Genomic DNA, 24,596 nt, shown 5'->3' with positions numbered 1-24,596 from the left:
CCTCCTTGAGAGCACTGCACACACGTGATGCACATACACACACTTGGGTCCACATGTGCACACCTAAGCTAAAAAACAAAACAATGAATCTGAAATGCAGTGTATGGATTAGATACTCACAGAGATCTAGAGGAAAGTGGCCAAGAGATGAGATGAGATGAGGCAGGATTTTCTATGCTGGTTGATTAATGAGCAGCACAGCGACTACGCTGAGGCACAGAGGCACTGTGTTGGGCCTTCACAAACGGGAGAGCAGAGTTTCCAAGAGAAGCAATCACAGAAGCACTGTGGAGTAGGCAGAGAGGGTCCAGGTGCCAGAGGGAAGGGGCAAGGAGAGTCTCTCTTCTCTGCAAGAAGCTTGCAGGTGAGAGTTCAGAAGGAAGCAGCATGGTAGATGACTGTCTTCTTCCCCGTGTTAGCCACTTGTCTCATTGCTAGGACAGACTCGCTGACAAAAGCAACTGAAGGGAGGAGGGTTACATTTGACTCACAGTTTGCAGGATCAGTCCATCTTTTGCAGGAAAGCCATGTAAGAGCAAGAGAACCCCAGCCAGCTGCAGTGCATCTGCAGTCAAGAGCAGACAGAGGGTCGCTGCAGCTCAGCTCGCTTTGTCTATTTATTGACTCAGGACCCAGGCCCTTGCAAGGTGTCACATTGAGGGTGTGTCTTCTCAGTCAACTCACAGACATGGCCAGAGGCATATCTTGGGTGATTCTATGTCCTATGGAGTGGATTATTCTAGAACCAACCAAGTCAACAAACAATATTTTCCAGCAGAGCACCCCAAAGTCAAGATTGCCATAGGAAGCACATTGGAATTTTTATGAATAGCATGAAGGGGTCACTCTACTTAACTTGGGGCTCTAGGCATCTTTTGTTTTTTATAAACTGGCTTTAAGTATCACCACATAACAACTTTTTAAATCCACAATTAAATGGTTGATCATGTACTGTAATTGCAAAAGGTAATGGAAGAAGACTGCCACTAAATGGAAATGACACATTAGTTACCTATAATGAAAAAACTCATCAGAGTGAATAATAGGCATCCAGTTCCTTAGAATCCAAAGGCAGGAGGAGGCAGAACTCTGAGCCACTGCCGGGGATAAGTTTCCACTGTTCCGTTTGGGAAAGGCCTTTTCCTGTCCCACCTGATGAGTTCCGTTTGTCCTCTTCTTGACTTTGAATCTCTCTGTGTGTGGTGTTTTTCAAGAATTAGCTTTCATGTGATCAAACTGCTCCTTTTTGATTCCAGATTCAAAGCTTTTGTAATTCTGTTCAGAGCACTTTTTTTTTTTTTTTTTTTTTTAAATCACAAATGCATGGGTAATGCATGGAGATTGGGAGCCCAGCAGCTTAGGGAAGGCCTCAGTGGTAAGCAAAAATGTGATATAGGAGGCCGCAGGAGCCATAGGAAAGAATAGACATCAAGCTCCTCCAGAAAAGACAAGAGAAATCTGCTATTCTTTCAAAAGAACTGCTGATGGGACTCTGACACTGCAGCTTCTTATTGTGGAGGCAGGATGATAGACCCTTTTGTTTTATTTTAAATTATCTCTATATGTCTTTGTGTCATTATAAGCACATGAGTGTATGAGGCCTCAGAGGCCAATGTTACAGGCACTTGTGAGCAACTTGAGGTAGGTGCTGGAAACTGAGCTCTGGGAGATAGATTGGCAGGCATTGTTAACCCCTGACCCATCTTTCTATGCCCAGAGAATATGATGTTTATAAGAGAGTGCAACACAAGGATTTGATAATACCTCCCACTCCGCAACCACCAACTTCCTGCAAGAAAGCACAGTAAGCACTTAGCAAGTTCCTATTGGACCCACACCAGCTACCATCTACAATAATTGCCCTCGTGTTTACAGATATCACATCCTAGAGAGCAAGAAGCATACATAAGGTGATAAGTAACAAAGGTTTCTAGATTTCAGCAAATGAATAAGTTTGTTTTTAAAAGAGAACTTTTTCTAAAGGGAGCTGTTTTTAATCTTAATTACTTGTACCTATGTGCATCTGTATGCCTATATGTGCACATGACTTGAACTTGCCCTCTGAGGCCAGGAGACAGCACTAGCACCTGTAGATATGGAGTTACAGGCGTTGTGAGCTGCTAAGCCTAGCTACTGATAACCAATCAGAAGTCCTCTACAACAGAGTGAGCACTCTTAGCCACGAGGCCACATCCCTAGCTCCCCAAAGAGATAATGTCTCGTTCCACTCTATGCTGTTAAATTTAATTTGCCTCCTGGAGAAAACATATGGAAAGTATTGTGTTTTGTACTTGGTAAATTTTCTTTTTCTTTTTTCTTTTTGCCTTATTTTTAGAGCTCTAAATTGTATATGTTTAATTTGAATAAGCTCCCTGGCATATTGCTTGGGAATGTGGAATGGTTATACGAATATTGGGTTTCACTCAGGAAGAGCCTGGCCACCATCCTTTGTTATGCCACCCTCTGGATGCCTCTGCACAGTACCTGGTGCTGTGGGTGGAGGTGGAGTTTATTGCAAATTTCTCTTGTTCTGTAAGTGGCAAGTGATTAAGAGTCAAAGATTTAACTTCTGCAGATGGGTTTTAGCTTTTTATCTATTTATTTTATGTAAAGGAAGAGAGTATTCCACAGTGTGTGTTGAAGTTGGAAGCAACTTATGGGAGTTACTTTTTACCCTTCCGTTCTGTAGGTCTAGGGAATCAAACTCAGGTCATTGGGCTTGGCTGCAGGTGTCCTTCTCTATTCTAAGTACCATGTGCTCAGATCCTTTTCAAGTAAAGATGATAGTTTATTTGTGACCCATAAAACTGTCTAGGAAAAGGATAACAACCTGTTCAAAAATGCCTATTTTTGTTCATGTGAAATGATGTTTGTTGATATTTTTAAAATAACATAGTCTACTCGCTGGGTATGTAAGAGACTTATGTGACCAGAACCGACATTTGTGCTCTTCAAATAGCCCCGGTTAGCTAGTTTTATAAGAGATATAGCAGCCCATGTATAAACGCTAATCTATGCATGCCAGAGGGTACCAGTTATTGAGGATGTTGACTTTCAGGAAGTCAGCCAACAAAGAACTCAGGCAGCTCTGCTGGTGTTTAACATCCACAGTGTGCTATAGTCATGGATGTATCCTTATGTGCAAATACTTGTAAGATGAAACAAACCGTGGAAAACATCCTCCAGACGTCACTTCCTGAAGATTTGTGTCTAGCTCTTTCAACTATAGATGATGTTATAAATGTCTCCTGGGAACAGGCCTCTATCAGAATGGCATGGGACAGTTACTGACCTGGAAATGCTGCTGGTAAGATTCAGTAAGAATTTATAGGTTTCAATAGGAATCCATAAATGATCATCTTGAAGGGCATTTTAGAATTTCCCCATCTAGAAAATGAGTGCGTTGGATTCAGATGTCTGTAATATCATTTAGAGATCTCCATTAGATGTCTTGAGAACCTACCTCTCTGACTGACAGATTAATGGGAAAGGAAGATTACATTTTCTGCCCATTCATTTCTTCCTCTATTATTTCAATGCTCAGCTCCTCCAGCACAACATGTATAAAGTGTCTGGAGAGATGCATCACTGCCTAAGAGCATTTCTTGCTCATGCAGAGGATCTGAGATCAGTTCTTAGCACCTATACCGCAGCTTATAATTGTCTGTAGCTCCAGGTTCCAGGGAGCTGATGCCCACTTCTGACAATCACATGGTACACTACATATAGCTATACAAATACCCACACACAATAAAAATAATGATAAATATTTTTTGAGGTATAAAGCAGTGAGAATCTCTTGTCAATGGGACACCTAAGGCAAGAGAAGGAAGAACAGCTACTGCTGCTTGAATTCCTACTGTGTGTGACGCTTTCTTCTCCACACGAATAGCTTGACTGCACCCTTAAGCTTCACAGCACTTTTCATTGTAGCTGGACACCAGTCATCCTATATTATGGGTAAAATGCAAATCTCAGAAAACTTGTAAACTACTCAGTACTCTTTCATATAGAAGCTGGACAGTTTGGATGTAAACCTAAAATGGGAAAATTTCAGCTGCTTTTATATTTCACTTCATTTTTAATTAACTTACAAACAAGCAATTTTATTCTGAGCAGGGAGTAGGAGATGAAAAAAACTGGCCTTTAAATAGTCTCTACCTAAGCAGAGTCTGCATGAGTCCTCTGGTAAGACCACGATGTATATAAACACATTTAATTTAGGATGTCTTCTCAAAAGTCAATATTACAGGCAGAAACATTGAGCTGGCATTCAGACAACCAAAATATAAAAACATCTTTTGTTTAACTTTATACATTTATTACATAAACTATCAATGTTTGGAAAATTACAAATATCACAAGGGGATAAAGAACAGAGTTATGGCTTTTATTAAATTTTAGAGAAGGGTGGACTTCTAATATGAAACAAAGTCCAAACCTGGGCAGTATAAAGAGTTTAGGCTAGCTGCAGAAACCTTGGATGGTGAAATAAAAACAGTGGTCCTGATATCAAATTTTAGTTTAAAGTTACACCACCTTCCAGGGGAAGACAGCACATTTACCATTCTCTGTGTGAAGTTAACTATAAATTTCATTGGAATCAGAAAGCTTTTAAAATTCAGCCAGTGTAATAACATGACTTTTCACAGAAAATATAAAATGGGGATGAGGAGGAGTCAAGGGAGTCGAAGATATGTTCTACTAGGATCTTGTCTGAGCAGCAGAGACATAAAGGTGGCCAGGAGAGGTGTGAAGAAAGGGTTAAAGGAAATGAGACTTTTCTTTTACACACACACACACACACACACACACACACACACACACACACACACACACACACACACGCAAACCCACAGGGAAAAGAAAGCCACGGGAAAATAGGGCCCCTAATGAATGAGGAAAAGCGTGAAATTAATGATGATCTAAAACGGCTGAGTTATTGAACTCATTTCTTTTAAATCTCCTCTGAACAAGAGAAACAAAGCAAAATATATAGAGAGACAATTAGGGAGTAATAAAGACATTGCAGAAATAATTCTATCCAACAGGAAGAAGGGGGAATTCCTTACTTGACAGACATGGAAGGCCCACATCACCGACAGTGGTCCAGGGGATTAGATGATGTGTTTACTAATTCATCTACATTTATTCTTAGAAAGTGAAAGAACAGAAACAAACCATTCCACCCATGATAGATAATCTCGATTGTCAACATGAAATGCCTTGGAAGAGGGGGAAGCACCTGAGGGATTTTCTCCTCCAGAGGGGACTATAAGCCTGTCTGTGGAGCATTTTCTTGATTTCTAATTGATGTAGGAGGTCTCAGCCCACTGTGGGTGGCACCATTCCTATGCTGGTGGGCCCAGGCTGCATAAGAAAGGTATATGAGCAAGCCAGAGGGAGCAAGCAAATAAGTAGCATCCCTCTATGGTTCCAGTGTCAGTTCCTGCCTCTTGGTTCCTGTGTTGGCTTCCCTCCATGACGCATAAGTTGTAATCCGAGTGAACTTGTTCTTCCCCTTCATTGTTTTTTATCACAGAATGTTTTCAGTCATAGCAACAGAGAAGCAAACAAGGACCCACCTAAGTGTAGCTTTGTGAACCGATGAGATTAATTAGGGTTACTTACAGGAGCAGGGACCGCTTATGAGTGCCCAAACTACTGAGGGGAAAATGTCTCTCTTCAAAAAGGGTTATTTCTGCATCCTTAGGTAGGGATAGAGCTTTGTGAACCCCTTTCTTTAGAAACCATTAACTACCTATAAATGTTGTAGAGGCTGTGACCACTTGGCCTTTTCCTCTAGTGAATGTGAGCTATGAGTTCTTGAGGGACGGAGTAAGACATTCTTTTCTGTGACAGAAGTTGATGAGCCCAGTAGTGTGTGGTCTTCTTGAGGTCATCGCAGCTACTAGTGGCTCAAGAGAGCAAGGGTTGAACAGCGTTCCAAAGCAAATGTCTTCCCAACAAGGCACATGCCAGTAGAGGGTAGAGTTTGGTAGCACAGACTTAGGATAGGAAATAGCATATCTTCATTATCAATGGCCTTGAGAGCATTAAAGCTTTGTTCCATCACAAAGTTACAAGGAAAATAGCAAAATGACATAGCCAGACAGATTACTCCTCGTGTGGTGAGTCACCTGACTGTTCGCAATGTTAATCAGGGTGACTCAAAAGCAACTGATTTAGTCAGGGTTTGGGAATCAGGTTAAAGATGACCATGGAATACACAGCAAATTCTGAAAATGACTAATGTACATAATCTGGGCTAGTGCTGAGTCTTTTTTTTTTTTTATGGCTTTGCTATTTATGATTAGCATCATGATTTATGGGTTGTTTAAAAGGTTCTGTAATGGTTATTACTCGCCTAAAGTCCAGGAAAAATTTCAAAAACCTCAGAGGCAAATGACCACAGCTGGACTGAAGGTCACATATGACTGTGCATGCATTTAACTCCAGCACATAGGATGCTGAGGCAAGAAGATCACTAAACATTTGAGGCAATCTGGATCTGTGATATTCTGTCTTAAACACACAAGTTAAAGGATGGGCTATAAACCTCAAAGTTCAGGACTCTGTATAGAAGGTGGGTAGAGGGTCTGCAGGAAGGCTCCTTTGACAAAGGTGCTTGTTGTGCAGGCCTGCATTGAGTTTGAATCCCAGAAGTCATGGTGAAAGGAGAGAGCTGTGTACACACAAAGATAGACCACATACACACATGCACAAATATAAACACATTCCCATACACACACATAAACACACATACACACACACACAAGAACAAAAAAAAAATAAAGATTTGGACATGAGTTACCTATTAAATAAAATAAAGCAAATTTACAGTTTTTCTTCAAATCATGAAATACTCAATCCAATGATTTGTAATGTTCTCTCCTGATAATATTTTAAGATAGTGTAAGGTATGGATTAAGTGCTGAATATCCCTTAAATGTATAAAGTATCAGTGAACTTTAGGGCTAAGATGGGACAAGAAGTGAAATAAGACTAAATCTCTACCACAGACAGAATTCTGCCTAAAAATGGGCAAGCTTGGATGCAGGCAGAGTCGACGGCCAAACTCTGCCAAGACAGGCTAAGCAAGTCATCAATAGTTCCTGCCTCACAAATATGTCTGTCAGATAAACTGGGCCAGAGGCCAAAGATGATGCTCCAATGTGTTAGAGAGTTATGGGTGGCTGTTCAGGCAGCAAACTGTCTCTGCCATCTTCTCATTTGGGAAGCTGCTAACCTGCACTCCCTGTCTACTCAGGTAATTAATTTTAATCCTTCTCAAGTCTCTGATGGGGTTGAAGACCAGATAGTTTAGTTTTACAATTAAACTTAGTTGTTTAGGGGTTAACATGTTTTTAGGTCTAGATAGATGTTATAAGTTTATAGAGATTAGATATGATAGATACTGATTTACATTCATAATTTTAGACTCACCAAGATAGTAAAGATGTTTTCTTCAAGGTTATCAAATACAAATAGCCAAAATACTATGAATGTGACATATATAATTCCTGGTTGTTTCATGGTTCTTCTTGCTGTAGATAGTTTATTGTATATATGTATAATAATAAATGTACATGCAAAAATTAATAAAACACTTTAAAAAACAAACGAACAAAAAGACTAAATCTCAGGAAAGATAACACATTATGAATGACAACACAAGAGCAGGTCCTTCATGGAAAAAGCCTTGTAGAGTATAGGGCGGAAGGCGCTGTTACAGAGATGACCATTGAAGCCAGCTGTGATGAACAGCTCAGTGTGTGCAGACCCAGCAGTGCAGCAGCCAGTGACGGGAACCTGAGTGTGCAGGAGGCAGTGCTTGGCCTGAGCAGAACACAGGGTCTGTTGCCACACTGTGTGGGAGGAGCCACAATGGGGAGGTTTCTGAAGACATTTTACAAATATACCAAAGATATTTGGGCTCCTTAGTGCGGTTCTTGGGAGGAGGAGATCTAATGCAGGAAAATAGAAGATATTTTTTTTTTCCATAAGGCTTCCTCATAATCTCAAGTTTTGTGCTCAACCCTCAGGAGTACAATGACTCCTGGGCTCTCTGAGTAACTTACAGACTGCTAATTCCTGAATGAAAAAGGCTCTGGCTCTACTTTCATTAAGGGAGTAATGGATCCCCCATCCACCTCAGAGTTGGACCCTGTGTGTGCCATTTCCTGCCCTGAATATAAACTCCAAGGCTTTATTTGGCCCAGAGTACCATCAAGGCACACCATTCTCTATGACCCACCCCAACCAATGTCTTAGGCAGTGTGGATGATCCTCTGATGGCTTATTCTGTCCTTGACTACTCTGCTCGCAAATGAGGAAATTATCATAAGTGCTCAACTGTTTCTCTAAACATGTTTGTAATGAATAAAATAGGACTATTTTCCCATAAAGTTCTTCCCCGACTCCCCTCTTCTTCCGCTCCTCCTCTTCCTTCTAAATGTGCATCTGTGTGCACCTAAAGCATGTATACAATATGTGTGCAGTAGCCCACAGAGACAAGAAGAGATCCCTAGAACTGGAATTATATATGATTCTGATCTGCCATGTGTGTGTGTGTGTCGGGGGGGCAGAGACTGAATCCTGTTCCTCTACAAGAGCAGTACCTGCTCATAACCACTGTACTTTCCTCCTAGCCCTGTTAAGATTCTCTTGAATGCACTCAAACCTACATGCCTTGCCTATTGTAAAAGACCTGGTTATTCTGCCATAAGTTTGGTTGCATATCATTGCTTATGGTGGTTGGGATTGAATACTGGTCCTTGTGCATACTACGGAATCACTCTTCAACAGGAACATCACCAGGCTTTGGTTTTTAGATGCAGGGCCTCACTATATAGCTCACGTCACCTAGAATTTGCTAAATACCCCAGGATCACCCTCAAGTTGATGATCACCCTGCAGCCATCTATCAAGCACCTGGATTTCAGCCACGCACCACCACATGTAGCATGGATTTGAAGTTTTCAACAGACTACACGTAACCCACACATGAAGCTCTTAGACACTAGCAGGGAACAGCTTGTCTATATGGGCTTATGCAGACAGCAGAGTTCAGACATATGAAAAACCCAACAGTCTGTAAAAGCAGTAACAGTAAGCACATGCAATTCCTTATTGCTGCTTATTGGTGCTCTTTTTCACTAGGATACCAAGACTTCTGTGTTAAGTTCACAGTTAAGATGGGTTGTAAAACCCTTGAATCACACCCGAAGATGCATGTTTAAATCTTAAGACCTCTTAGCTCTCATGCTGAAGTCTTAATGAGCACCTTGTAATCCTCAGTGTGCCGGATTCCACACTGTTCTTCCTGTTCCTCTGACACCAACAGCCTCACCCCTCCGAGACTTTTACTCACCTGCAAATTCCCAATCTACAGATAGAGACTAAGATGTACCATGTTCTGGCAGACAGACCCATTCCCCATCTGGGGATTGGTTCTGCTGAGAAATGACATGGCACAGACATTGTGACAACTGCCAATGCCATTGGTTATTTCATGCTCTTTGGGTCTCCTAAAACAAAGTAGTGTCACAAGCCACCAGAGTTTGTTCAATGGTCAAAGTTGAGCAGACACATGTTTGAGAGAATTGACAGAGCAGGAGTTGGTGCGTACGTGGGTGTTGGTTACTTGCTTCTAAGTAAGACTTGAGCTGCCTCAATAGCTCTTGAAGTCTCTGATCAAAGCACATGATGTAAAGTTGTTCTTTCTTCATTCTGGTGTTTGTTCAGTCATCAAGTGTTTGTCTCATGGCATATTGCTGTGTCAAAGGCTAGCCTTTTGGGGCTGGCAAGTGTAAAGTCACTTGCTGCCAATCCTGATGACTTGAGTTGGAGTCCCAGAACCCACATGCTAGAGTGAGGAAACCAACTCCTCCTGAAAGTTGTCTTATGATGTTCACACATGCACATGTGTGCACATACATGTACATATGCACAAACACAAACACAAACACACGATAAATAAATATAATTTAAAAGTTTTAAGTTATCCATTTTATTTATTCAAATACTTTTAGAGGCTTAGTGGTGTTTGCCAATGCATCTTTGTTCTTTTGCTTCTGTGTCTTATTCATTTTGCACTTTCCCTTAAGATAATCATCTTTCTTTTGTAGGTAAGGAGATAGGAGCTGAAAAGAAAGAAAGGGAGATATAAAAATATAGAGGGAGGACAGAACAAAAGATAATTGAATCTATTCCTCATTTCAAGGCCTTAATTATTACTTACAAATAAGGCTATATTTTAATTCAATGGTATTGAATTTTGTATATTGGTTCAAACCATGGTCATGTCAAATACTAGTCTAATTTTATCACAAGAATATATGTTCTAGGCCTAATAGATAGATAATATTCTATAGACATATAAGGTAAAATAGTTAAATAAAGTCTTCAAAAGCATTAGAGACCTACATAATATGACATTTAAGGATGTTTTTATTATTCTAAATATTCTGTGGCAACAAGACAAGTTGACTCCTGGCAACACCCAGCCTTCCTCAAAGAAAATGATGAGCATCACAGAACCTCCTTATGGAGTTGGCTTCAAATGTGGCAAACCATCCACTGGGAGAAATGTCCTCATTTCTGCCACAGAAAGAATTCTGCCTAAAAACAGGCAAGTTTAGATGCAGGTAGAGTTGATGGCCAAACTCTGTCAAGACAGGGTAAGCAAGTCCTCAATAATTCCTGCCTTGCAAATATGTCTGTCAGAAAAATTGGGCCAGAAGGCTGAAGATGATGCTTCAACATTACAGAGAGTTTTGGGTGACTGTTCAGGCAGTAAACTGTCTCTGTCATTTTTTTTTTTTCATTTTGGAAGCTGCTAACCTGCACTTCTGGTTCACTCAGATATTTAAGTTTTATTCCTTCTCAAATCTCTGATGGGGTGGAAGACCAGATAGTTTAGTCTTTCAATTAAGTGTAGTATGTCAGAGGTTAAGATGTTTTTAGATTGAGATAGGTGTTGTAAGTTAGTAGAGATGAGACATGATAGTTATTGATCTTCATTCAGAAATTTAGACCTAACAAGATAGGAAAGATGTTTACTTCAAGTTTGCCAAAATCAAATAGCCAAATCACTATGAAATGTAACATTTATATGATTCCTGATTGTCTCATGGTTCTTCCTGCTGTAGGTAGTTTATTTTATTCATGTGTAATAATATAAATATATATGTTAAAAAAGAAACATAATTTTAAAAAGATAATCATCACCATTCGATTAAGAAAACCCCTTCTTGTATATACATTACATATGTTTGAGGGTTTAATAATGAGTGTTCTATTGCTTTCTTCTAAAGAATTTTAAAGCAATAAAAGAATCCTCAAACTAGGGCTTTTAGTTACTCTTCATCAACAATTTTCCCATGTACACATGTGCACAGCCAGTGGCTACAAGTGGTGGAGGGGAGCTGCTATTGTGGAGTGCTCATGGCTGGTGTGATTAGTAACGTTCAGATCCCCTCCAGCACTGAATGCTGTAGGTACACAAGGTATTGTGTGTGTTCCATTATAGATAAGAACGTCCCCCTGGGAGATGAAATACAGTCTTTGATCAAGATATCTTAAAAATTCAAGGAGAACGGTCCATGCAAAGAGCAGTACTTCCTATAAATTAGAGCTTCCAATCAAGCAAAGGTAATCATCTAAGAGGGAGAGGGAATGTTCTAGAGAAAAAGATGACCTGTGAATGGAGTCTCAGTGTGAATCCCAGCGTCAGTGTTTTCCCTGAGTTCAGAGTGCCGTTGTGAGCTGTTCACAAGGGGCTCACTGATAACTCTTTACATGCTTACTGCATGTACATTACATTTGTGTTTCCGTTGTGTATATATTTATTGATTGATTTATCCATTCTTTGGTATCAGTAGACATCTGGGTTATCCTTGGCACCTGTTTGATGTGAATGTGAACATCTGAGTGGATTTTTTAACTGTTAATCTGACACAACCCAGAACCACTAAGGAGGACAGTCCTGAAGAGGGATTATTTACCTCAGGGGTGCCTTATGGGTGTGTCTGTGGGTGGATTATCTTGGTTGCACTTACCCTCAATGTGAGGACTGTTTTATGGTCTGGGTCCTAGCTTGTTTAAGAGTGAAGACGGCTGAGCGGGCATTGGCTACAAGGAATCAGGTGGCAGGACCCTTCCCCTCTGGACTTGATTGTGCACCTCACTACTCGCTTTGAGTCGCTGTCTTGACTTTGGTCAGTGGTGAATTGTGAGCCCAATACGCACTTTCTTCTCCTGAGCTGATTTGATCAGGGTGATTTTATTGACTTGATTTGATTTGGTCACAACATCAGAGATGACAGCACCAGAACTGTGTCTGGGCTTCATGAGAATGCTTACTTTCCAACATTCTAGATAAATAATTAGGAGTGGGGTTGCTGAATCATGTGATAACTCTTAACTCTAAATTTGAGAGGTAGCACAAAACTACTTTTTCTGTTCAATGACTTTCCTTTGGAGAAATGACAAGGACACAAGTTATGACTTAAAAGGTCATGGTTGCTCTGACAATACCGAATGGCAGAGGATCAAAGCAGAAGCAAGGAACAATTTAGGAGTTAGTTGAATAATCCAAGTGAAAAGTGATAAAGCCAAATACCAGGAAACAGGAAATGAAGACACAGCTTGCTGTGTGATAGAAGGTATGCTGGCTGGGAAGAGGAAGCAACAGAATTTACAAAGATGAATGAAAGATTGTATGTCAGAGCAGACCATGATTCTCAGTCACTATTTATAGTGTACTTAGCTTTGTGATGCTGTTGCCAGGGTAACCTGATCACGTGACATGGGATCCTGTGGTTGTTGTAGGCTGGCAGATTCTTTGGAAGTTTGTTGAGCATGGAGACCTCAGAGAAGATGAGTTATTTCCCCTCTCTGTTACTGTGCTTTCTAATAGACTAACATTCATTGTTTACTTAATGTTTGCTATTAAATGTTTTTTTAAGTATGTGTATGTGTTGGTGTGGGTATGTACAGTGAACGCAGGTGACCTTGGAGGCCAGAAGAGGACACTGGAGTCCCTGACCTTGGAGTTACAGGTAATTGTGAGCTGCCAGGTGTGGGTGCTGAGAGCCAAACAACAGTCCTGTGCAAGAACAGGACACACTACTGCATTTCAATGAGGGTTCCAGAGCCAGGAGAGTTGGTAGTGCATGCAGGTGTGCCTGTAGTGTATATGTGTGTGTGTGTGTGTGTGTGTGTGTGTGTGTGTGTGTGTGTGAACATGCTCATCTTGCAGTATAGTAGAGATACTGAGGGGGGAGTCAGTAACATGAGCCTCGGATCTAGCTGAGAAGACTAGCCCTGGAAGAGAACTGATGGAGAAATGAGCCTCTGCAAAGATTAAGCCCTAGTATGTTGCAGAATTTAAAACTAGCATGATGAAAAAGAAACAGAAAAGTAAAATGTACCTATCAGTTAGTGGGAGGAGACAAAGAGTTTGTCCAATAAGTTAAACATGAGGTTGCAAAGTGCACCAAAAATGACCGGGTGCTTGTGGTGTGTGATAATTAACCCACTTAATGGCTTTCCTGACAGCTAAGAGTCTTTGAAGTGACCCAGCCTGTCTGCAACAGTCACTGTTTTCTCTCTACCCCTAGGCGAAGGGAGACTCAGTGGTTTATTTGAATACCAAAATTCTTCCTATTTTAAGCTCATTAAAAGATCTATACTCCCATTTATGCCCTGGGAACTGACCAGGCATGCTCTGCAATGCCTCAAAAATATGCCTGCTTTAGGCTCCCCTTAATGAACCTCAACAAAGCTCTTCCACCTTTGCTTTCCTTCCTTTCCCAAGATATTTTAAATCTCAAGAAGAAGCAATTGTGAATTCTCTCTCTCTCTCTTGTGGGAGGCCTTTCAAGTTCTAACAACAACAAATGTAAACATCCCTCTCCTTCCAACATCATATGCAAAGGGAATTATCTTATCGGACTTGGAAAGCAGGGGCTGAAGTCGATTATAAGGAAGGGTCCTTCTCAGTGACCTTCAAGCTTAATTTCTACCTGAGTAACAGCCTCGACCTCACTGTGTTGACCTCTGAAGAGAGACTGACCAGTCTGGATCAGAGAAAAAGGTGAATAAACTTGAACTTGAACTTGACCCATTAAAAAAAAAATGTCAAACCATGGGTGACTGTACTATTTGTGTTATAACTCTTGGGGAGTCTCATCTTGGGTACCACATGTTACTGAGGAAAATAAGGCTTCTTCTTTGGGTTTCTAGTCTTGTTAACAGATGAATTTAAGAACAATTTCGGAAGGAAGCTTGAAGACAATTTTATTAGAGTTTAAGCGGAAAAACAACTGAGTAGATAAGCTGTAAATCTCACCAGATACCCAGAGGAAGAGAAGGAGAACGGGAAAAAACAAGAACATGCTATTTGAGTTAAACCTTCGTGTTCAGCAGCAGAGATCAGTGACCCATCAGACAAGCAGCCACAGGTCAAAGACTGGAGGATCTTCAGAGAAAAGCAAGGAATCTCCAACTTCCAGCAAAAGTATACTTAGGCTCCAGCCTGCATTGCAAGGCAGGAGGCAGAAGAGAAAGACTAGGAAAAGTTGATATTTTCTGAGTCAAAACTCAGAGGGGAAAGTCTTGCCTACCAGAAACTGATGGCTCTGGTTACTAAAGGGCCAATTGTCCCTCCTATCTCCTTGACAGGCCTTATTGTGACTCCACCTTGCTGGGGGTAGTCCCTTGGCCTGGTGATTGACCTGCGCAGTTGGATTAACTCTTAAGGCCCTTCTCCACTCAGAGGTAGATTCCTTTGGGAGATAGTTTTTCTTCAGTGGGCTCCCAATGCCACTGCAACACTGACTTTTTCTAACTTCAGCTGCCACCTCTCCACCAACTGAAGGAAAGAATCCATGTAGGGATATTGAACTTTTGCCCTTTCTCAAAAGTCAGGGAAAGCACTTTTAATTAGCCTTCAACCCAACTAGCCGCATAAGGCAAGATGTTGATAGTTCTTCGTCTTTGCACACTATGTAGAGAACAAGAGAGCCACTAAGTCAGCATGACATTTTTATGTTGTCTTAGCTAAATAAATACACTCAGCTCTCCAGCCATCTTCCCAAGGCCCAGCCTCTACATCAGCTCCTGGACTCACATCATCTCTGCTTCACAAGCCTTTCTTCCCTTCCTGGAAGTACTGTACAGTTGCCTTAAGATTAACATATCGATGAAGCCAGTAACTTCAGAAGACTGGAAGCCATTCCTTGCCTGGCTTCATACAGCAAATGGAGCATGCTCAAGAAAAGCCCGACTCTGCAAACTAAACAGGAGAGGCAGGAGCTATGTGAAGTTTCTATAAAGGGTCATGTGGTTCCATAGCCCAGTGCTTTTGAATGAACACCCGCCCCCCCGATCTTTCCCTCCAGCTGCCTAGTCTACTCTTATTTTCAGGAATGCATTCATGTATATATATCTGTGTGTGCATACAGATATGTGGCATGATATGTATATGGAGGTTAAAGGACAACTTCTAGGAGTCAGTTTTCTCCCTCTACTATTAGGGCCCCAGGGATCAAATGCAGGTCCCTCAGACGCTGCAGGTGCCTTTGGTACTCAGCCATCTCCATAGCCAGGCTATCCCCTTCTTAATAGAGTGCCCATATGTCTATTGCTAAGCCTGAGTTCTGATCCAATCCATTGTCTTGGGACACAAAACCCTTGGCTCTTGACGATTTAGAAGTTGCTACTGGGACACGCTGGGCAGTGCCCTGTGATCTCATGTCCTTGTCTATAATACTTGTGTGTTTTTTTTAAATTATTTTTGGTAAAATGCATCTTATATAATTCATCATCTTTGGGGGCTGCAGACATGGCTATATGGTTAAGAATGTTTACTGGCCATTCAGAAGATACAAGGCACCCATATCACGCAGCCCACAACTGTCTATAACTGCTGTTCTAGATGACCTGACACCTTTTTGCTTCTGTGTGGACCAGGCATGCATGTGGTGCACATAAACTCACACACACACACACACACACACACACACACACACACACACGAAGACAAATATTTTTAATGTGCCATTTTAGCCACTAAAGCACATTATTCTCTAGTATTGGATGTATCTACATTATTTATAAACATATTGTCCATTTTTTTCTTTCTTGCAAATGAAAATTTTACTCTCAGTGGACAGCTGTTTCTTTTCTACTCTATCCAGGGTTTATGGAAGCCTCAAGAGTTATTCAGTATGTGTATTTCTGTAACTATAATAGTTTACTTAGAATGTCCTTGAGGTTCATTCATGCATAATACTGAGACGGGACAAAAAGAGTGGATTCTATATTTTAAGGTCACATTTGTATTGCACATTGTGAAAGAATCTGCATGTGTGCAATATAAACAACAAAGTACATGTAGGCATTGTTGATGGTTGGTTTGCTCTGAGCTAACCTCTGGTCCAGGAGTCACTTTTTCTATGATGCACATCCGGTCCATTTTCTTAGCTATTCACCCAAATGAACACTTCTACTTTGGCATTCATTTTGTTGCCTGAGTTTTTAGGGTCAAAGCCTGGCTTCTGGTTGTCCTAACAAGCCAGGATAAACCACTTACTCTCAATACACTGATTAAAGAGAGAATTAGTGTTGGAAAGCATAGGTGGTTTTTTTTTTTTCAATGTGGTCATGTTGGAAAGAGGAACAAGTAGAGGTTCAGTGACCGCAAGTCCATCTTTGGGGTATTGGAATGAGGTTTATGTTTAAGTAGAGAAGAACTTGTGCTTAAGTAAGTGGTTCTGATGATGTTCTATCCCCCTGTCACCGACCTACCATTGTCTCAGCTCCAATCTCTCCTGCCAGATGGCTGCAGATTGTTGGAACCAGGTGTAACCTCTCCTTAGTAAACAACTTCCTCTTCTCTCTTCCTGGGGGAATTCCAGATTTTTGGGAAACATTATTTTAATAGTCTGACAGCCAAAATGAAGGGCTCTAGTGTCTCTCATTAGAATATGACCAGTCCTGCCTTGGCAGTTACAATATGAGATACGCAGATAACTCTTCAAGATGTTTTCCCTCAAAGATATCTCTCTCTCTCTCTCTCTCTCTCTCTCTCTCTCTCTCTCTCTCTCTCTCTCTCTCTCTCTCTCTCTGTGTGTGTGTGTGTGTGTGTTGACATTTCACTGTGGATTTGGATTGTATTCTACAATGATGGGTGATGATAGAGCATCTGTCCATAAAAATTGAAGATGATGTGCTTATTATCTTTGGCAAAAGGTCCATTGCATCTTTTTTCCCTATTAAAAACACTTGCATAGAGGCCTCAGTGATATTCTGTCTCATTCTAATATGAGCACCTTAATAAGGAATTTTAGTTTCAATATCACATCTTCTTTTCAGCAATTTGCCCTCTTCTCCAGAAGTTCGATACAGTCATAGTTTTCCAATTAAAATACAGAAGAGAATCTGTCTAGATACCTAGAACGTACTTCCTCTTTAGCCCTTCTTGCTCCAGTGACGGCACTTGGATTTCTTTTGTTCGTGTTTGTGTGTGTGATGAAGTTTAAAAGATATTAAGGACATGTTTGCCTTGAGAAGCCCAACAGTTGCAAATAAATTGAGGTAATATTTCAAATGTGCATTGGAAGGAGATACATCTTGTTCTTTTTTCTCATTTACTCTTAAGCTCTTCATTTTCTCACCATTGATATAGAAACTTTTTATGCTCACACTGCAGCCAACATAAGTCATCAACTCACAAAAGAATAGTAAACAACCCTTAACCAGTAGCTCTGTCTTCTCTGAGATCATGTAGATTGGAACTCAGCTGATGAGGATTAGGCGTCTGCAACGCACAGCCAGTGCCTCCTCTCCTGACATCATCCACTTCCTTTTCGCTACATGCATCACCATAATGTTTGAGCATGAGTCAATGCCCTTCCTACCCCTAAGAAGTTTGTAGATTTCACTCCTTTTTGTCACTCAGACCTTTCCCACTCCCAAGCTAAGCTTATTGTCTCCCAAGAGTTGCCTTACATAATCTTACCTGCCTTTGTTCACAGCAGACTCTGAAATCTGATCACTCACTAGTGCGTTTCTCATCAGCCTTGCCATGCAGGTATGGGCTAATTTCTTCCCGCTCACCCATATATTCTCATCACCAGAACTTTAGGTTACTTATTGCTAGTGTGGTTATGTGAATTTAACATCAAATCAAGGCACACCACTTGGATATTGACCCATCTCTGTGTGTTCACCTAACAACTATGCTGATAATAATAATAATAATAATAATAATAATAATAATAATAATAATAATAATAATAACAACAACAACAACAACAACAATAATAATAATTTAGGTTGATTTTTGAAACACAATCATAATTTAGAAAAAGTTGCAAAGGTGTTCTATAGTTCATTCATATGTCCGCTAAGTCTATAGCTTTAAAAAGAAGAGGAACATCAACATTACAGATTGTCCCAGACCCGCGGGTTCAGTTATTCGTGGAGTGGCGAGGAGGGTCGCGACCTGTGAATAAAGAATAGGCGAAAGAGAGGCATGAGCCCAGGAAAACTTTGCTTATCGAGGGCCGTTTATTGTAAGGGGGTATCCAAATTTAAAGTGAGCTTCTGAAAGGGCGGGGGTGGGAAGGAATGCAGTGAAAAGTTACAAAATCTTCTGGGCCAGGCCCAAGGACAGCAGGTGTGGAGTGGGGCGACTATACAGAAGTCGCGATACACCGAATGTTCTCTTTCTCAAGGTCAGGCTGGATCTTTGTGGTTACCAGGCAGAATAATTATCTCAAGTATGCAGACAGCTGTGGCTTTCAGCCAGCAGGGCCTCTCAGCCACTGGGGCAGGTCAGGCAGGGTCCTATGGCTCCTGACAACAGACGAAATCTACCAATGAGGAACGCTCTTCAGTATGTCGTTGTGAAGAAGGAAGAAAGAAACGAACACTGGACAGAGTTAACAGAAAATAGAAAATGCAACACCGTCCCTATATAATCTCAGTAAGTATGGATGGCCCAAATCAGCTAATGAAAAAGCCTGAGAACTTCAGACTTGCTTAAATGTAGAACCAGGAACTAGAGGTTGAGATCAATGGTGAAGCATTTGCCGAGCATATACAGAACTCTGAATTTAATCCTTTGGAAAGGAAGTAAAATGAAGGAAGACAGATTTATCTCATCTACATGAAAATCTGCAGACAGAATGTAGAAAAAGATAATGACGTGCCTGCTGCCAAAATAAGAAATGCATTAGGCAAGGTAGAACTTAGGACAAAAATAATTTTAAAAATAAGGTGGTATGCTCTATTGTGATAAAGAAGGTATTTTATGAGAATGACATAAAAATATTAAATATTTATCTCAATAAGAATCATCCACATGCATATAGTGAAAACTACTAGTACCAAGGGAAGAAATAGAAAAATCCACAATTAAAGCCACTGTTTTAAATTCCTTTCCTTTAACTATAATTGGAAAACCAGAAATATAATTCAGAAAGTAGATAGTATGTTTGAACAACACATCTTGCATGAATTAATTGGCATTAATATGTCATCCTTTGGAAGCAAAGCCTTTAGGTGCAAGACACAAGCCTTCCAGAGATCATTGTGCGTTATTTTTCCCAGGTATATCAGAAGCAAGCTGTTGGTTGACTTAATTTTCTCCAAATCTTATCAGGTTTCTATTGTGCATTGGATACAGATACACATACCCCCACCAAAGGTTCATACGTGGGATGAATGAAGGCTTGGGCCTCAGCTGCCAGCATTTGACTATCAGTCAAGAAACTGGGTACAAACATAGGAGCAGTGTGGTTCAGTACTCTCCTGCCTCCCTGGTGGTACCCAGATACCTATGCACACCAGACTGTGAATGATAAAGCTGAGTAGAAAAGGTGGGGTCTGCAGGTTCCTGGATAGGCTGAGAGTACCTGGGAGTGTCAGGCAGAGCTCTGCCAGCAAAACAGCAGCTCTTAGAGGGTATTCAATGGATACTCAGTGGGACAGCTTGTGGTCATTCCATTCAGGGTAAACAAGGGCTGTATAAACCCTGGGGAATGGGAAGGAATTTTTTAGGGGGGGCTCACATTATTGTTTGGGGCTGAGAGAGTGGGGATCTTTTCTTTGCATGGAGAGGAATGCTAGGTGCTAGGCTATGTGTCAAAACTTAGGTGTGTACACTGGGGCATGCTGGCACAGAACAGGGAGACAGTGATCCTTACTCTTCCAGTCTCAGGACTGAGATTTTTGGGTTTCTGACACATCTCCACCACGCTGTAGCTCCATGCCTATTTCACCAGTGGCACCATCCACGGGCCCCACAGAGCACTTCTTCTGGTGTGTATTTTAGTTGTGGGTCATTCCGTGTGGCTCATTTTACAGCCTGATCAGTCTACAAAGTTCTAGGTGGCTTCAACCCCGTGGTTGTTTCCAAGGTGTATCCTAAAGGAACTCATTCCACATGCATGGAATTTGAGGAATTTTTCTATTTTACTTCTTTAATGGAAGTATTTTTATGGTTTCTCTGCTACTCAAATGACCAACACAGAAACTTTCTGTCCCTTTAAAGGGTAAGTTCAGAGCTTGCATGGAGTTGGCCTGATTTAGCCAACCGGAAGGAAATGTCCTTTGTGTAATGTGTGCTCTGGAGAAGAGATAATTTTGAAAAAGAGACATCTGACTTCCTACCTCAGCATAGGGGCAAAACTGGTAAGACATGTGTGTCCTGAGAGAAGGGCTAATGAGGAGTTCCTGAAACCAAGCACTCTCAGGAGCTGAAACCAACCAGAAAATGGGCCAAGAGTGAAGTTCTGCATTTCAGATCATTTCCTTCTGAGCCATAGGTAAAAAAAGAATTGTTGCCTGGCCACGTGTTCAATTTCTCAGAGACAAGTTCAATATTGCTTCCAGTGTCTTAAGCTGAGCTCAGACTGCATAGTCAGCCATGTGTGCATCCTTGGTGCCTTTCACTCAGCAAGGTAGTGAAATATGGGGCTTTGAGCTTAAAGTGATTTGCTTTGCAAACTCTGTAGTCTCTCCTTTGTGACAAATGGGTGCTCACCAACCTCCCTTAACTTAGGGCCCCCTTCACTTGCCCCTCAGCTCAGCTCACAGACTATTTCCTGACATATCCCAGTCCTTGAAGATGCACAACACTGCCACTCTTATTAGTTTGCTTCAGTGAGAAGTCAGGGGAGGAGTCTTCTTCATGTAAGATGTGATAATAACTCTAAGTGCAATGTTTCTAAAATCAGAGTGTCTGCCAAGTTCCCCAGAGCTTTTCCAATGTGTAATTAACTCCTCATTTAAATCATGCTCTCTGTTTGTGTGAGGAAGACCATAGGCTCAGAAATAGAAATTGTTGTGGGTTTGCTCCACAACTCCGCCCTCTTTAGTTTAAATTATATGTTAGATCCTGGTTTTGACAGCTAGTACTTTTTAAATAACAGAAGTGGATTTAGTTGTAGCAAGGTGGTAGCCAGATGGCCAGCATGGCCCCTGTGATGTGGGATCAAACCATCCTGAACGTAGTATAGTACAAGAACTAGTGGAATGAGATGAGCTAGAATGATTGCAGACTGAGGAGGAGCAGAGTGATAACAGCTCGGAGAGGTGCTGAGGTCATCTTTCCTGGTCTGTCTGATCCTATCTGAAAGCTTGTTGCCAAGTTTTTATGTCTCTGTCTTTGTGATGGATGAGGATAAAACCTGGAGTCATGTAAGGCAGGAAGAGTGAATGCAAGACCAGGATGCCAGGTCTGTATTGACAAAAAGCTGTTGGTGACATAGGGAACTGAAGAAAAAAAAAAAAAAAAAACTAACACAAAGGGATGGATAAGAGCCATCTTTGATTTTCAGTTGGAGGAAAGTAAAGAAGTGTGAGTGTGTGTGTGTGTGTGTGTGTGTGTGTGTGTGTGTGTGTGAAGCTGCCCTCAGAGGCTAGAAGAGTTCGTCAGACCTCCAAGAGTTGGAGTTTCAGGGCAGTTGTGAGACATCTGATGTGGCTGCTGGGAACTGAACTCTGGTTTTCTGCAAGAGCAGTGAGCACAGCAAATGTGGAGCCATCTCCCTATCCCTGCGAAGTTGGGGATTCTTAAGTTGCTTCAAAGAGGTCCTCTCTTCTCTGCAATAATTGTTTGTAATTCTTATGCATCGCAGAATTAGTTACCCTGTCCTTCCATGAGCTCCTATACTCAACCCAAATTCTCTGCTATTCCCCTGTGATTAATGATGCCAAATACATTTCCGTGTATTCATTGTCCATTTGGATATCTTTTTTTATTTCTTACTCATCTTTTTATCTTTATTATTTTCTGAGGTTGGAAAACAAAAGTTTCTAATTATACTTTCATTCAATTTTAAGTCTTTTCTATGTGGCTGGTGATATTTGAGTTTAGTTTCTTATACTCCATGAGCACAGATTCCATTTACAAGACAAAAATTTCTACTAGCGTCTACTCTATTCCAATTCAGATGGTCCTTTCAGAGGCTAGAGGGTTAGCTCGACAGTTAAAATCACTTACTGCTCAGGCAGAGGACCCAGATTCTATTCCTAGCACCCGCACGTTAGCTCACAACCAGCCAATTCTGATAGAGGAATCGAATAAAAAACCCAAGGGAAGCCAAGCAACAGTCTTTCCACCCGCAGAAACACAGATCCTCACAGAACATGAAGGAGACAGCCACAGACCCGTAGCTTGCCAGCAGGCAGAAGCTGGGGAAGGGAAGAAGGATGCCTAGATTTTATATCACTATGTTTGGGGAAGTAAATTATTCATAACATTATTTTGATGATACATCACCAGTCTAGGTTTGCATTAGAAATTTGCCTAATGATAATTTGTATGTTCATAATCCTCTGGGTTACAAATATAGCTTATTCTACCTACAGCTACTGTAACGGTAAATCTTTAATTTCTCTTAAAATCTCTCTCTCTCTCTCTCTCTCTCTCTCTCTCTCTCTCTCTCTCTCTCTCTCTCTCCCTCTCTCTCTCACTCACTGTCACTCTCTGGATATGTGTGTCCTTACACGTTCACTTAGACCTCTCTCTATATATGAATATTTTATGCTATGACAAATAAATTACTATCAAGGTCAATATTTCAATATAATATAATAACTTACAGTTGTGCACTGACACATTCTAAAACCTGCTAATCTCTACCACTAACTGCAGCCATATATGTAAAGATGTTTTATCTTCTAAAAAGGCCTTGGCAGTTAATGACAGAATTCCAACTTCCAACTCACTTCTCGCTTAATTATTTCTCTGACTTCCATGTCTGACACTTATTTCTAGTCAAGCGGTGAAACAACCATTAAAGAAATGTTTTATAAATTGCTCACAGATAATTCGTGTCAGATTAATAAAGTAAATTTGTTTTTTCTCTGTTTGTCTATGGGTTATTTTTTTTTCATAAATTGCTGATACACTGTATTACTTCCTCACTTTGCATCCATTATGTAACAATATTCTTTTGCATGTCTGTTCATCAGAGAAATTATTTCAATTGCTTTGGTTCTCTGGGTCCCTGGCAGGATACAGAGAGAGATAAATATTTGGTACTGGGCTCTGTTGTTGTTCTTTTCACTCTGGGCACACAGCTGATAAAATGGTTCAGCTCACAGTTAGGGTGGTGTGATGGTTAGTATACATTACCAACTTGAGACCACCAAGGGTCAACCAGATGGGGGATGGGACCCTGGGTGCACCCATGTGGGATTATTTTGATTGCATTGATTGAAATGGGAAGACAACCCACTGTGGGTGGCACCTTCCCCTGGCTGGGATCCTGGACTGTGTGAGTGGAGCGAGGGAGGTGAGCAGCGTACGTGTCGCTTTCTGCTTCATGGTGGTGGGTGTGATGCAAGCAGCTGCTTCAAACTCCTGCATCCTTGGCTTCCCCATCAGGATGGATTGTAGCCTGGATCTGGCCAGTTGAATAAACCTTTTGTCTATGGGTTGCCTTTGTCAGAATATGTTATTAGGATGTCTTGGGTGAGATTAGAAGTTGTTCTTCTAATAATTTTCTGAGTCCTGGGAGGACCCCCAGTGAATAGCATATTAAATAAGGCTGAAACATGTCATAATTCAAGGCCCAATCACCAACATATCTAAATAGCATGTGATCCAACAGCAATTGTTAAGCCTCGAAAGACTGATCTTTTTTTAAGCATTCTCATGATGGCCCATAGGACATAACATAAAATAAATACAAGATCCGTGGAGCTCTAACTGCATTAAATAATATCTCCTGCATACGAGATATTGGGGACAAAGTTTAGTGGGTAAAAGTGCTTACCTTACAAGCACAGGACCTGGGCTCACATACCCAGCACCCACATAAAAGGCAAGGGTGACTGTACTCTCTTGTATGTAACCCTGCAGTGAGACTCAAGACCACAGGTAGGAGGATGCTAGGAGCTCACTAGGCAGCCTAGCCAAGACAGTGAGCTGCTGATCCAGTGAGAGACCCATCTGAAGGTGACAGGCAGAGCAATAAAGGAATAAAACCAATGCCCCTGATCTAACAGATACATGTAATAACACACACACACACACACACACACACACACACACCACATGCATCCCCCCAATG

Source organism: Acomys russatus, chromosome 32, assembly GCF_903995435.1.
Source record: "Acomys russatus chromosome 32, mAcoRus1.1, whole genome shotgun sequence".
In the NCBI taxonomy this organism is placed as follows: domain Eukaryota; kingdom Metazoa; phylum Chordata; class Mammalia; order Rodentia; family Muridae; genus Acomys; species Acomys russatus.
The sequence above is the reverse complement of the archived record's forward strand: the minus strand, read 5'-3'. Positions refer to the sequence as shown.